This window comes from Oryctolagus cuniculus, chromosome 11, assembly GCF_051225735.1.
Source record: "Oryctolagus cuniculus isolate XC-2025 breed Fujian yellow rabbit chromosome 11, ASM5122573v1, whole genome shotgun sequence".
In the NCBI taxonomy this organism is placed as follows: Eukaryota; Metazoa; Chordata; class Mammalia; order Lagomorpha; family Leporidae; genus Oryctolagus; species Oryctolagus cuniculus.
The window spans coordinates 110,946,408-110,958,263 of record NC_142877.1 but is presented as its reverse complement, the minus strand read 5'-3'; the positions used below and the strand labels follow the sequence as shown (position 1 = coordinate 110,958,263).

At 50.8% G+C, this 11,856-nt stretch overlaps 1 protein-coding gene across 4 annotated transcripts in view; it reads left to right on the top strand.

Moving 5' to 3' along the window:
• The first annotated feature begins 2,767 nt into the window (after window positions 1–2,767).
• Window positions 2,768–11,856, top strand: part of SYN3 (synapsin III) — a 457,275-nt gene continuing 448,186 nt past the window's right edge. For 3 of the 4 annotated variants that reach the window (XM_089306859.1, XM_008257067.4, XM_089306861.1), the window contains exon 1: window positions 2,768–2,908. The gene's annotated coding sequence lies outside the window, so the exon portion shown is untranslated. Of the gene's footprint in view, window positions 2,909–7,572; window positions 8,015–11,856 lie in introns of those variants that run through there. The other variant, XM_017341626.4, reaches the window with a different exon arrangement.

Genomic DNA, 11,856 nt, shown 5'->3' with positions numbered 1-11,856 from the left:
TCCCTGTGGGGCTGGCTGGGTCTTACTGGGCAGTGAGTGAATGTGTATGACCTTTCACCGTGTGTGCATGCATATGTATGAGTATGCAAGTTCCTGCCTTGAATTGTTCCTCTGGGAGAAAGGGTCCTATGATGCCATGTTGCTTTCCTCTCCTGAATCCATCAAGGTTCTCGGTTAACAGCAAGAGAAGTAACCTGGGTGACTAACACAGGAAGGGTGTTTATCAGAGGTGGGAGCTTCACAAGCGTGGGCAGCAAGATGGACACCCGAGCGATCCAATCTTCAGGATGCACCTGCTGTGGCCAGCATCACCGTCTCATGGCCAGAACCTCTCTTCATCTTTGTTGCTTTCTGGAGAGGCAGAGTCCCAGAATCAAGCATCCAACAGTTCCAACCTAGGTGACATCCCTGCCTCAAGGATTTCGGGGGCTGTTAAATGGGAGGGGGCTTGGGAATTGTCAGGTCTCCTCATGATGAAAAAATTCCCCCAAAGAAATGTGGAAGTACAAATAGCATATACACATCTTCTAGGCAGCCGCCCTTTGTCCAGCTCTCACCTCACTGGTGAGAGGGGTTCAGACAAGCTATTTCATGATTTAGTCTCAGGTCTCCCGACTCTTGGCCCTGTGTCCATGCTTCCACAGAAAGCCCAGTGATTTACGAAATAATAAACCATTTCTTCAGCTTTAAACAATATCTAAGGTGGGGGATGGAGGAGCAAAAGGCACTGAGTTCAGAGTATGATTATCTGTGTCCAGTCCCTTTTCATAGCCTGCGCTCAGTAATAAGAATAAAGAATGTGGGGGTGCTGCGGACCTCTAAGGCATGATGGGAGAATCTCATTACTGCAAACCCCTCGGTGATAGATACCGAGAACTGGCTATAATACACTGCGCTTTCGATAGAAACCATTAAGCTGGCCTGCATCTAATTGCCTTTCTTTGCCTTATTCATAGTGCAATAAAAATAATTTTATATGTCATGATTTTCCTGGTTTCTCCTGTAACCTCCATTTCAATTTTCTCTTTTCTTAAAAGTGCTGGCAATGATGCTTTTCTGATTCATAGATTAGACACGAACACCCCTTCCATGGTTTCCCAAGTAACTTTCCTGCACATTTTTGAAAACCAGTAGTGAAAAAGCCCTGTTATTACGACATAACTCCAAATGTCAAGAGTTAGAAGGACACCTGGAGGACCTCTACTCTGAACCTCTGAGGGGAACTGAGGCTTAGGAAAGATCTGCCGGCTAGGGAGGCGGAGGTAGGAGCTGGGCAAATGCCCCCCAAGACTGTGGTAGGTTTCTGAGTTGTGATTTCTTGGTCCTCTTACTTCTCGCGGCTGTCCTCATCCAATCGGGACAGAAACTGGGAGGGAGCTTCTTGAAGGGGCCTGAGCTGCTGTCTAATCCAGAGGTGGAAAATAGCAGCTAAAGGGATAAATGCAGCCCAGACACAGCTTTGGTTTTGTCCAGCTATCTGGACTCACACAGTCCTTTTGTTTTGTTTTTAAGAAATTTAATAAACTTGCCAACATCTAAAAGCCTGGAGATTTAACATAGTCCACATTGCTGGCCCTTACACAAAGCTCAGAACCTTTGGTGACTCTGGGTCTGTATTTCAGTTGGAGCTGAGCAGTAATTCTCCCCTTGGGAAAGTGTGCAACCCTGCTTGGCCTCAGACCTCACTTCTGCTGCCAGCGTCACCTCCCTTGGCACTCAACTACCCAACCAGTCCTCTTGGAGGTCATGTCCCTGCTGTAGTCTTAGAGCCTCTGAGTTCCCAAGTCCAGGGTCACTTTCTGAGGGAACCTCCCCCATCTTGGGAAGCCACCATCACCCCATGCAGGGCTCAAGCTAAACAGCTGGGAGACATGCTTTCTTCCTCTTCCCTCCCTGTCTCCTACATCCAGCCCACCGTCAAGTCTTCTCATGCTGCGCTCCACCTGTCTTGCAGTGCGTCCACCTTGCCCCATCCTGCCATCACCAGCCTGATGAGTTGTTGCCATCTCGGGCCTGGGCCTCTGCTTTAGCCCCCTGTAGGCCCTCAGTGCCCTGGGGGAAATTTTGTGCTCTATCTGGTCTACCTCTCTGGGCCCAGTTCATTTTTCCTTTCCTTGCTGGCTGGGCCCTAGTGTCAGTGGCAGTCGCAGCCTCAGAACTGCCCTACACGTGTCTTTCCCTCTGTCAGCAATGCTCCCCCTCCAGCCCTGGAATCATTTAGATCCTCCAAGTCTTAGTTCAAGCATCACCTGGGGGCCCCAAAGCCGGCCCAGGTTTAGCAGCGCAGGGGTCTCTTTCCTATTGATCACCTCCCTCCCACCGCGCCTCACGGTGCTTATGGCAAGGGACTGCATCACATCATCTTGTTTGGTTGGAATTGGTTTTGTTCCATTGTATACGTATGGTCTCTCCCACTCGCAGCCCACGCAGACTGCACCAGGGCGTCAGGCTGTCTTGTGCCCTCTTGCGCCCCTGGCGCCAGCGCCCAGCGCGCCAGCACCCAGGCTGGGACAGGTTGCTGCTTGGTTTCCGGAGAGCCCAGGTGATGGCTCAAAGCCGGCTTCCAAGGACGCTGCACACTCTTCGCACTCCCCGCGGGGCGTCTGAGCCCTCCTGGGATGCAACATGACCTCACTCTGTCGCCTGAGCCCGGGGACCACGCTCCGAGTACAGCAGCAACTTTGCCTGCGCTGAGGGCGGAGGGCGGAGGCGGGGGAGGGGAGGCGGGGCGGGGCCGAGGCCTCGGGGGGCGGGGCCTCACTGCCCGAGCCAATGGGGCGCCGCGGCGCAGGGAGGCCTGGCCGCGGGCGGAGGCGCTCGCGCGCGGCAAAGGGCAGCCGCTGAGCTCCGGGACGGCGAGCGGATCGGCAGACGCGGCGGCGGCGAGGCGACCCCGGCTGCGTGCACGGTGAGCAGCCCGCCGCAGCAGAGCGGGCTTAGTGGGGGCAGCTGACAGCAGAGAGCTCCCTGCGTCGTCCCCGGAGCTCCGCGGCGCGGTGCCAGGCGGGTGCAGGCGCGGGCGCGCGGAGGGCCCGGGAGGGAGACGAGGAGAGGGGCGCCCTGCTGCCTCCCCGGACTCCAGCTGCCCGCGCTCGGATAGTTCGGGGTGTGGGGGTGCGCAGGACCGTGGGTCCTGACTGTCTCCACCCAGCGGCGGGCACGGGGAACCGCAGAGGCCGGACCCCTGTGCTGCACCAGCCTGGGTCCAGCACCTCCCTGAGCTCGGCTGACCTCTCGTGACCTCTTGCCTTGGAGCTGGGGGCCGGCCTCAAGACATAAGTCATGCTATTTCCGATTTCCAGGCGTGCTGTGCTCAGGAAGCAATCTCAGAGAGGCTTCTTGGCCAAGCTAGGAGCAGACACTAGCACTGGATACGGCGACTTGTGGTTTATTCCGCACTTACTCTGCATCTCCCGAGTTCCCAGGCGCAGTGCTGAGCCCCAGAGGCACGCAGAAGGGCCTCGCGGGCAGCTCGGGGGGCTAAGAGGGACAGGAGGGGGGGCAGTTACCGCGCAGTGTAGTGGGGAGGACTCGAGGTGGACAGGAGGGCATTGAGGAGCCTGGAAGGCTTCTGAGAGGAGGCAGTCGTGGGGTGGGGAGGAGCAGCGGGCTTTGGCCGAAGACTGTGTTCCTGGAGCAGGAACTCCAGGCAGATTTTGTGGTGTGACCAGGAAGGAACTGGCAAGCCCAGTGAGTTCACTTAGAACTTCAGGTCATCCGGTGGGGAGGCGTCAGGGACTGAGAAGCCCGCAGCCCTTACCATGCACCCTTACAGCATTCACAGGTGTGTCCTGGGAGGACGAAACCTGGCCAGGCTCCCAGTGGCCTCCTGTTGACCACCAGCAGCTGCAGCCTGGCCCCAGGGAGGGGGCATCACTTCGGGCACCTGTTAAGCAGGACAGGTCCTGAATAGGGCTCAACTGTGAGCTGTCAGCAGCTAACACTGCCTGCAGCTGGGGTGGGGAAGGTGTGAGTATCTTGGCCTTGGAGGGGGCCGAGAGCTCTACCAAGGCATGCAGTGCCTACGTGGCGGGAGGGCTCTGGGAAGTCAGGGATAGTGCTGGTGCTGAGCGTACACTTAAAAGCTGCTCACTTCTCTCACCTTGAAATTTCTGGACTGCATCTGAAGATGAGTTTTGGAGTTTCAATTGAGTAAATCAGATTGTCTGAAGAGCCTTTAATAGCAAGTGCTGCAGCTGCTGAGTGCCTCTTAGGTGCACACATTCTCTCCCTGTTGTTCAGGGGTACTCTAAGTGAGGTACTTTCATTGTCGTGTTTGCAAAACCCAGCCGTCCTTCTGCCGTAAAATACAAATAGCAGTCACGATTACAGATTTGTTACAGATGACATAGTGCTTTTGTGGGTGAGTCAACAGATTAAGAACCCTTTCACTTAACCACTTATTAATTCAGTCAACCTATGGAGCACACCTCAAATGGCAGGTGCTGTCCCAGGTGCTGGGAATATAGTGCAGTCTGTTAGGGAGAGAGAGAGGTGGACGTTAACTACTTGGATTCTTCAAAAGCAAACATGAGGGATGGAACGTTGTATTGTAGTGCGTTGCCAGGATGTGACAGAGAACAGGCACTTTGCCCACTTGAGTTCTTACTCTTCAGTTTTAATATAGCCTCCCCTGAAAGGCCTTTTGGAATATTCTTTGTAAAGCACGCCCCCTTCCCTTTACTCTGCCTGCATAGCACTTCTTTATCTATTGTTCTTCCGTGCTGTTGAACCTCTCCACTAGAATACAGACCCCAGGAGGACATACAGTGCTGTCTCCCAAGAGCCCAGCACACATTTCTTGATTTTACCATCTATTTCTTGAGTGAGTGACATGAATGAAGGGCAGATCTGCTCTATAGATCAGCGACTCAGAGGACTGATATTTACACTGACGTCCACAGGATGAGAAAGCGCCAGCAATGCCAAGATCAAGAGGCAGAACGAACAGCTTGTTCAAGGACCATGCGGTGGAGGAAGCAAGCCTGTCAGAATGACAGCATAATGAACGAGTCGAGTTTGAAGTTGATGGGCCTTGGCAGGGGTGGGGTGGGGGTCATACTGAGCTTGGATTTTACCCAAAAGGCAATGAAGTCATTGGAGGACTAGCAATGATCTGATACAAAAGTGTATGTTTGTGTCACGCCCTCAGGAGGCAGACTCCATGAAGTAGATGCTGCTTAAATGAATGGATTAATGGATTAATGCTTAAATGAATGAAACAATCTGGTTTATGTTCCAAAAGAGTCTCAGGAACTACCAAGTGGAAAATGGAGTAGAGAAAAAGATTAATGGGATCTTGTCACTGGTTTGAAGTGAGGAAAAGAGGTGGATGTCGTCTGGGCTTAAGGATAATAATAGTATTGCAGACGAGTAGAAGGACTTGAGCTGTATTTTGGATGTAATGAGTGGCACTTGCTGATATTTTGTACTGGGGGACCATAGGAAAGGAAGGGCCCAAGGATGATGGCTAGTCTCATGGTTTGGGATTGGGTAGACATCCATTAGCAGGTGAAGACATCAACACACTGTGGTGCACACATGCATTGAAACATCATCACTTACCCACAAAAAGCAAAGTGCTAATATGTGCCACAACGCGGGTGAGCCTTGAGAATATTATGTGGAAATACAAGTGAAGGAATCCAGACACAAAAGGTCACACACTGTGTGGTTCCTGTTAGAGGAAACTTTTGGGATATGTAGACCAGTAGGCTGAAAGCAGATTGGTGTTTGCCAGAGGCAGAGGTGGAAGGCTGAGCAGAGTGTGAATGCTTAGTAGCTGAATGGTTTCCTGGAACTAGATGGAGGTGATAGTTATAGAGCATTGTAAATGTGCCAATTGCTGCTGAATTATATACTCTAAAACGCTAAAGGCTGTAAAGAAGATTGGGAGGATGGGAACATCACACACATCACAGAGAGCCTGGGTGAGAAGCAGGTTGCACAAAGGGGATAAAATTCGTGCACCCTCTTGGAGGAGCCCCTGGACACGTGCCTGTCGCCTGCAGAGATAAATATGGCAGCTGTCAGCTCTTAGATGTCAGCCACCAAAATGGATGCATTCTAGGGAGACAGGGTCTAAGGGGAGAGCCGGAGCCTGGATTGTTCTCTAGTTACATCTTCATCACTATTTACAACAGGCTGCTGTTGTCCTCATTTTCAGATGAGGAAACAAACACCCACCCCATAAATGAACCTGCCCAAGGTGAGACCGTTTGTTCTTCTGGTCTCCAGGCTTCCATTCTTTTGCCTGCTCCATCTCAGCATGATGCAATTTAGAACTTCAGCACTTTCCCTTCGCCCATGCCCCTCTCCCTCCTACCCACCTCCCTCCCTCCATGATTGAGTATTCACACACCACAGGCACTGTTGTGGGCATTTGTTGGTGCAGAAGTGACTCTAATCTCATGGAATCTACCCAGTAAACCACACCTGCAGCCCACAGTTACAAGGGGGCCTTGGGAGCACAGAGCAAGTGCATCTGTCCCAGGCTTGGGGGTGGGATGAGTCTTCCTAGATGAAGTGACAGTTAACCTGAGATTGGCAGCTAAAGCTGAAGGAATGATCTTGGGAAACAAAATGATTCTTTGGGAGGTGGAGGAGTTGGGGTGTGTGTGGGGTGGGTGGTGATGCCTGAACACCTGCTCCAAGAACTTGCCTTTCTTTGCAGGTAAGGGTTCTTCACAGGTGATTGCTTTCCAACTCATCAAGAGGGTCTGTAGTTTCTATCATTCTGCAGATAGCAAGTAAACAAAGGGCAACCATGACTTAAAGTGGGCGCCTCAAAGGGAGTTATCAGGGTAGGGTGCAAACAGCCGTGTCTCAAGCAAGTGACTTGTCCTTCCCTGAACCTTGTATTTAAAAAAAAATTGATTTATTTGAAAGGCAGAGTTAGGAAGAGACAGATTTTCCATCTGCAGGTTCACTCTCCAAATGGCCGCAATGGCCGGAGCTGAGGCAGTCCAAAGCCAGGAGCTTCTTCTGGGTCTCCCATGTGGGTGCAGGGGCCCAAGGACTTGGGACAACCTCTGCTGCTTTCCTAGGCTGTTATCAGGGAGCTGGATCAGAAGTGGAGCAGCCGGGACTCGAACTGGTGTCCATATGGGATGCCAGCACTGCAGGCAGCAGCTTTAACCACTATGCCACAGCACCAGCCCCTGAACCTTGTTTTTATTCAAACAGAGCCAAGAATGTCCACTGCTCAGTATCAGAAATGAATGGGCCAGCATACTCAAATGTTGGGCACATCACAAATGCTCAAGAAAATGTCATTTGGTTCAGGGAGGAAGAGTTTGTGAGAGACCAGAGGTCCCCAACCTGTGCACACTATTCACACATGACCATGTTCCCTCCGAGGCTCTGATTTCGATGGTTAGAGGTGGACCCCAGTGATGTGTATGTTTAGGAAGCACGCCAGATGATTCTGATAAATCAACTCCAGGAGCCATTGGTTCCTATCCAATACTGCTTGCTCTGATAAGCTTGAAAGGGTTAAGCACCTAGCAGCAGAGTTTTGCCTTCTAGGAATTATTAGCCAATGGCGGTGCTGACCGGTGATGTAATGTCTTTGGCTGGTGCTCCATTGGTTAAGTGTATTGTTTCTCCTGCTTCAGCTGTGTGAGGAGCAGAGCTGCAGCACAGGGGTTAATAATTCTCTGGCAGCAGAAAGAGCTCTCTCTCGCATTCCACTTCTAGGTGTGAGTACATAGCAGGGCCCAGCAGATTGTTGCCCTTCTTGCAGTAGCAGCCATACTCTCCTCCTCACCTCCTCCCAAGCAGAGCACATGTCCCTGTAGTACTACAGAGGAGGGGGCGGAGGAAGGGGAGGAGGAGGAGGAGGAGGAGGTGGAGGAGTATCCTTTAGAGCAAAGAGAGCCCTTTCAAAGTTCCACGCTGCCAAGTCTCCTTGCCATTGGGGATGGGCACAGCCCCAAGTCCCCTCGAATGAATCGCTAAGCTACCACCTGCTTCTGACTGTTGTTCAACCTGGCGGAATCCTCAGAACCAGGAGGTGAGCCCAAGGTGTTGCAAGAGGGAGTGGGCCTGGCAGGGGGGAGGGACAGCCCCAGACTGCGGATCAGGTAGGGGGCTCAGTGGAGTGGCTGCCGCTGGCATGCAGTGTGAACAGGGCAGGACCATCTCCTTTTCCTTTTCCTGGGTCTCTTTGCAGAAGTGCACAGTGCGAGGCTTGGGTTAGGGCCCTCAGATGGACATGGCCTGGGGAGCAGCACCAGGAGCTAGACCAAGCATGTTCTTGCTGTAGCTTTTTGCCAAGTGTTTATTTGAGCTGTATGTGTCCTTTGGGACCCTGAGCCGGAAGAGAGCTGGGCAGGGTAGTGCTGTATCTCTGGAGTCAGCTGTGACCCAGGCTCCCCCTTATGTTGCTGGGGCTTCCCCTTTAGTTCTGCAGCTCAGCCAGTGGCCCTCCATAAACCTGAGACTGAAGATTCTTCAGAAAATCCTGCATGGTCTCAGGACTCAGTGCATGTCATTTGAGAGGAGCTTGGGGTCCCTGGCCCTCGAGTTATCCGTGTGCCTTAATGAACACGGAAACTCTGCTAGGTGTTCCAAACTGGGCTCTTGGGGCCATAGAGAGGAAGCCTTTTTGTATTGTGGGTGGTATGGTTGTGATGGGTTTCTTATTTGTACTTAATAGGGCATGGACAGTGGCTCTAGCCCAAAATTCCCCACCTTGTCCAGAAAGGGTCCTCCGGGTGTAAATTACACAGGGTAGAGCAAGGGTGGGCAGAAGGCAGCAGCCTAGCAGGAAAGACTGCAAGCAAGAATTCTGACCTGCATTTTGTAGTCAATTCAAGAAACCCTTGCATTTCCTAGACAAGACACTGCCTTTCTGCTACAGCCTTCCCAGAACATGCGATTAAAAAGTTCTGTTTTTATGTTTCCCGACTTGGTTCTAAGTGGAGAGGAGGGAGGAATCCCCTTTCTTTAGTGAGCATGGAGCTTACAGAGGGTTCTCTTTGTGTCTTGTGTGACCTTGGCCTTTGCTGCCCTGGGTCCCAGGCCAGAATTTGCTAAACACACAGGTCCTTGAGCAAGTCAGGACCTTGTGTCGGGTCTCAGTACCCTCCTTTGTAAATCCCAGAGGTGGGAGGGAGATGGACTGGCTGGCTTTTAGACCCCTTCCAGTGCTGGTTGGCTGTGCCTTGAGTTGTGATAAGCCTTTGCAAACTGGGTCTGTGCGAGCAGGTCCAGTGGGTAAAGAATGTTTGAGAGGAGACACGCAGCTTGTGTCTGCTGAGTGCTTTACCTGTGTCTTAATTGTTACACCTGCTCAACAGCCTTGCAGTAGGTGGAATTAACCCCACACTACAGGTGTACAGATCAAGGCTGGTGGGGGTTGAGATTACCCACCGAGTAAATGGGGAGCTCGGTCTGTAAACCAGCACAGGCCAAGATGCTGGGGTGGCAGCAGGAGGCAGAAGAAGGGGCTGAAGCTGGAATCCTTGTCTGCCTTTGTTTCCTTGCATGCTCCTCTCTGTACTGGAAAGCACACACTGATTTTGAGATGTACTTACCCAGCCAGATTGTTGAGTGCTACCCGGTTCACTGTCTGAGATGACAGCAGATCATCAGAGGATGCTACAGTTCTTGAAATCAGGCCTCTCAACTTGTAACCAAGAGACTGGAGGTCCCAAAAAGTTGGGTGATTTGTTCCATGTCAATTGACAAGGCGATAGATGGTGAGAAATGGATTCCAATACTTAGACGTTTGCACTTGTATCATTATTGAGTTAAACATTTAAAAAAACCTTCATTTGGAAAGTTTGAGATGGGCTGAAGTTTAATGATCACCCCCAGTCTCTTGCAGTGGCAAAGGACTGGGGTAGACTCACAGACCACACATTCTGGTCTTGGCATGGTGGCAGGTGACACGTGGGTTCTGTTCTTTGTCTTCAAAACAAAGCTGCATGTTTCCAGATACAGCTCCCAAAATGTTGAACATAATTGTTGGTGTGGCCTGAATGGGGAGGTGGGGGCTCAGTATCTTGAGTGAACAGATATGTGTACCCAGCAATAGAAACCATCGGGCAATCCACAACAAGCCTAAGGCAGATGCTTACCTCTTTTTAGGATCTGTAATGTTAACAAAGTGTCACTCCAGCCACAGGTTTAAGACAGTCAAATGGTTGTCATAAGACAGATGGGTTGTACTTACTCTGCAGGAGAAGAGAGCAAGGCTGGCAGCAGCAAAGGGGAGGGGAGTGGGAGAGGAGCAGAGACGTCCAGTGGGAGTGTCCATCTTCCACGCCCCTCTTATTGGAAGTGGGTGGTAACCCCAGGGTTTTCTGCCCTGGTAAGGATTTAGAGCTTCTAGATCTAAGGTTTTTTGATTGTCAAGCAATCAAGTAGATGAGAGGAAGCCGGGAGCATAGCGCTCCTCCTTTAGGTTCCAAAGCCGTAGTATGGGGGTGAAAACCATGTTTAGCCAAAAATGCCCTTGAGCATATTTTAATCACCAAGAATGTGTATGATTTTTGCACACACAGTCCTGAGCAATAATTACTGTTCTAACACTGGCCTAGACACAAAGAAATAGGGAAAGTCAACATGGAATTGTCTGCACTTCCATCTTTTTAAAGATTTATTAATTTGAAAGGCACAGTTAAAGGGGGAGAGAGAGAGAGAGAGAGAGAGAGAGATCCTCCATCTGCTGATTGGCTCCCCAAATGGCCACAACAGCTGGAGCTGGGCTCATCTGAAGCCAGCAGTCTGGAGCTTCTTCTGGGTCTCCCACATGGGTGCAGGGGCCCAAGGACTCGGGCCACCCTCTACTGCTTTCCCAAGCACATTAGCAGGGAGCTGGATTAGAAGTGGAACAGCCAAGACTCGAACCAGCACCCATATGGGATGCTGGCACTGCGGGCGGCAACTTTACCCACTACACCACAGCTTCGGTCCCTGCACCTTCATTGTTTTCTGTATTTAAGATAACCATGGAATCTCTAGCTGGCATGGGGTAGGATGCAGGGAATTCACAGGTGGCTTTTAGGGTTTATGCCATTCTGTTTGGAGAAAGTTTCTCCTATCTTCATATATGTTGGCAGTTTTCAAAAATGATCATGAAAACTGAATGTGATTTTGTGTGTGTGTGTGTGTGTGTGTGTAAGGATACGCTATACATTTGTGTTGAGGTTGTTTTGTGAACACAAATTTTGCTTCTGAGGCAGTAGATCCCTGGGACATAGGGATTTAACTTTTAAAAAAATAGTCAAACTGTTTTTTTTTTTTTTTAGATTTATTTATTTATTTGAAAGAGTTGCAGAGAGAGAAGGAGAGGCAGAGAGAGAGAGGGAGGGAGGTCTTCCATCCGATGGTTCACTCCCCAATTGGCTGCAACGGCTGGAGCTATGCTGATCCGAAGCCAGGAGCCAGGAGCTTCTTTTGGGTCTCCCACATGGGTGCAGGGTCCCAAGGACTTGGGCCATCTTCTGCTTCTCCAGGGCACAGTAGAGAGCTGGAGTGGAAGTGGAGCAGCCAGGTCTCAAACCGGTGCCTATATGGTATGCTGGCGCTTCAGGCCAGGGCATTAACCCACTGTGCCACAGCGACAGCCCCTAGTCAAAATGTTTTCTAGAGTGGCTGTCCATTTTTGTATTCTCATCAGCAATAAAAGGTCCAGTTGTTCTGTGTCCTCTGTCAGTTTTTGGCATTGTCAGTATTTTTTATAGCCATTCTAATAATTTAGTTATATTAATTTGCATTGCGTGGTATTAATTTGCATTTTCTAATTTGCTGATTATGTTGAATATCTTTTCATGAGTGTAATTGCTATACTTATATCCTCACTAGTAGAGTGTCTGGGTCTATTACCCCTTCATTTACAATTGCTTT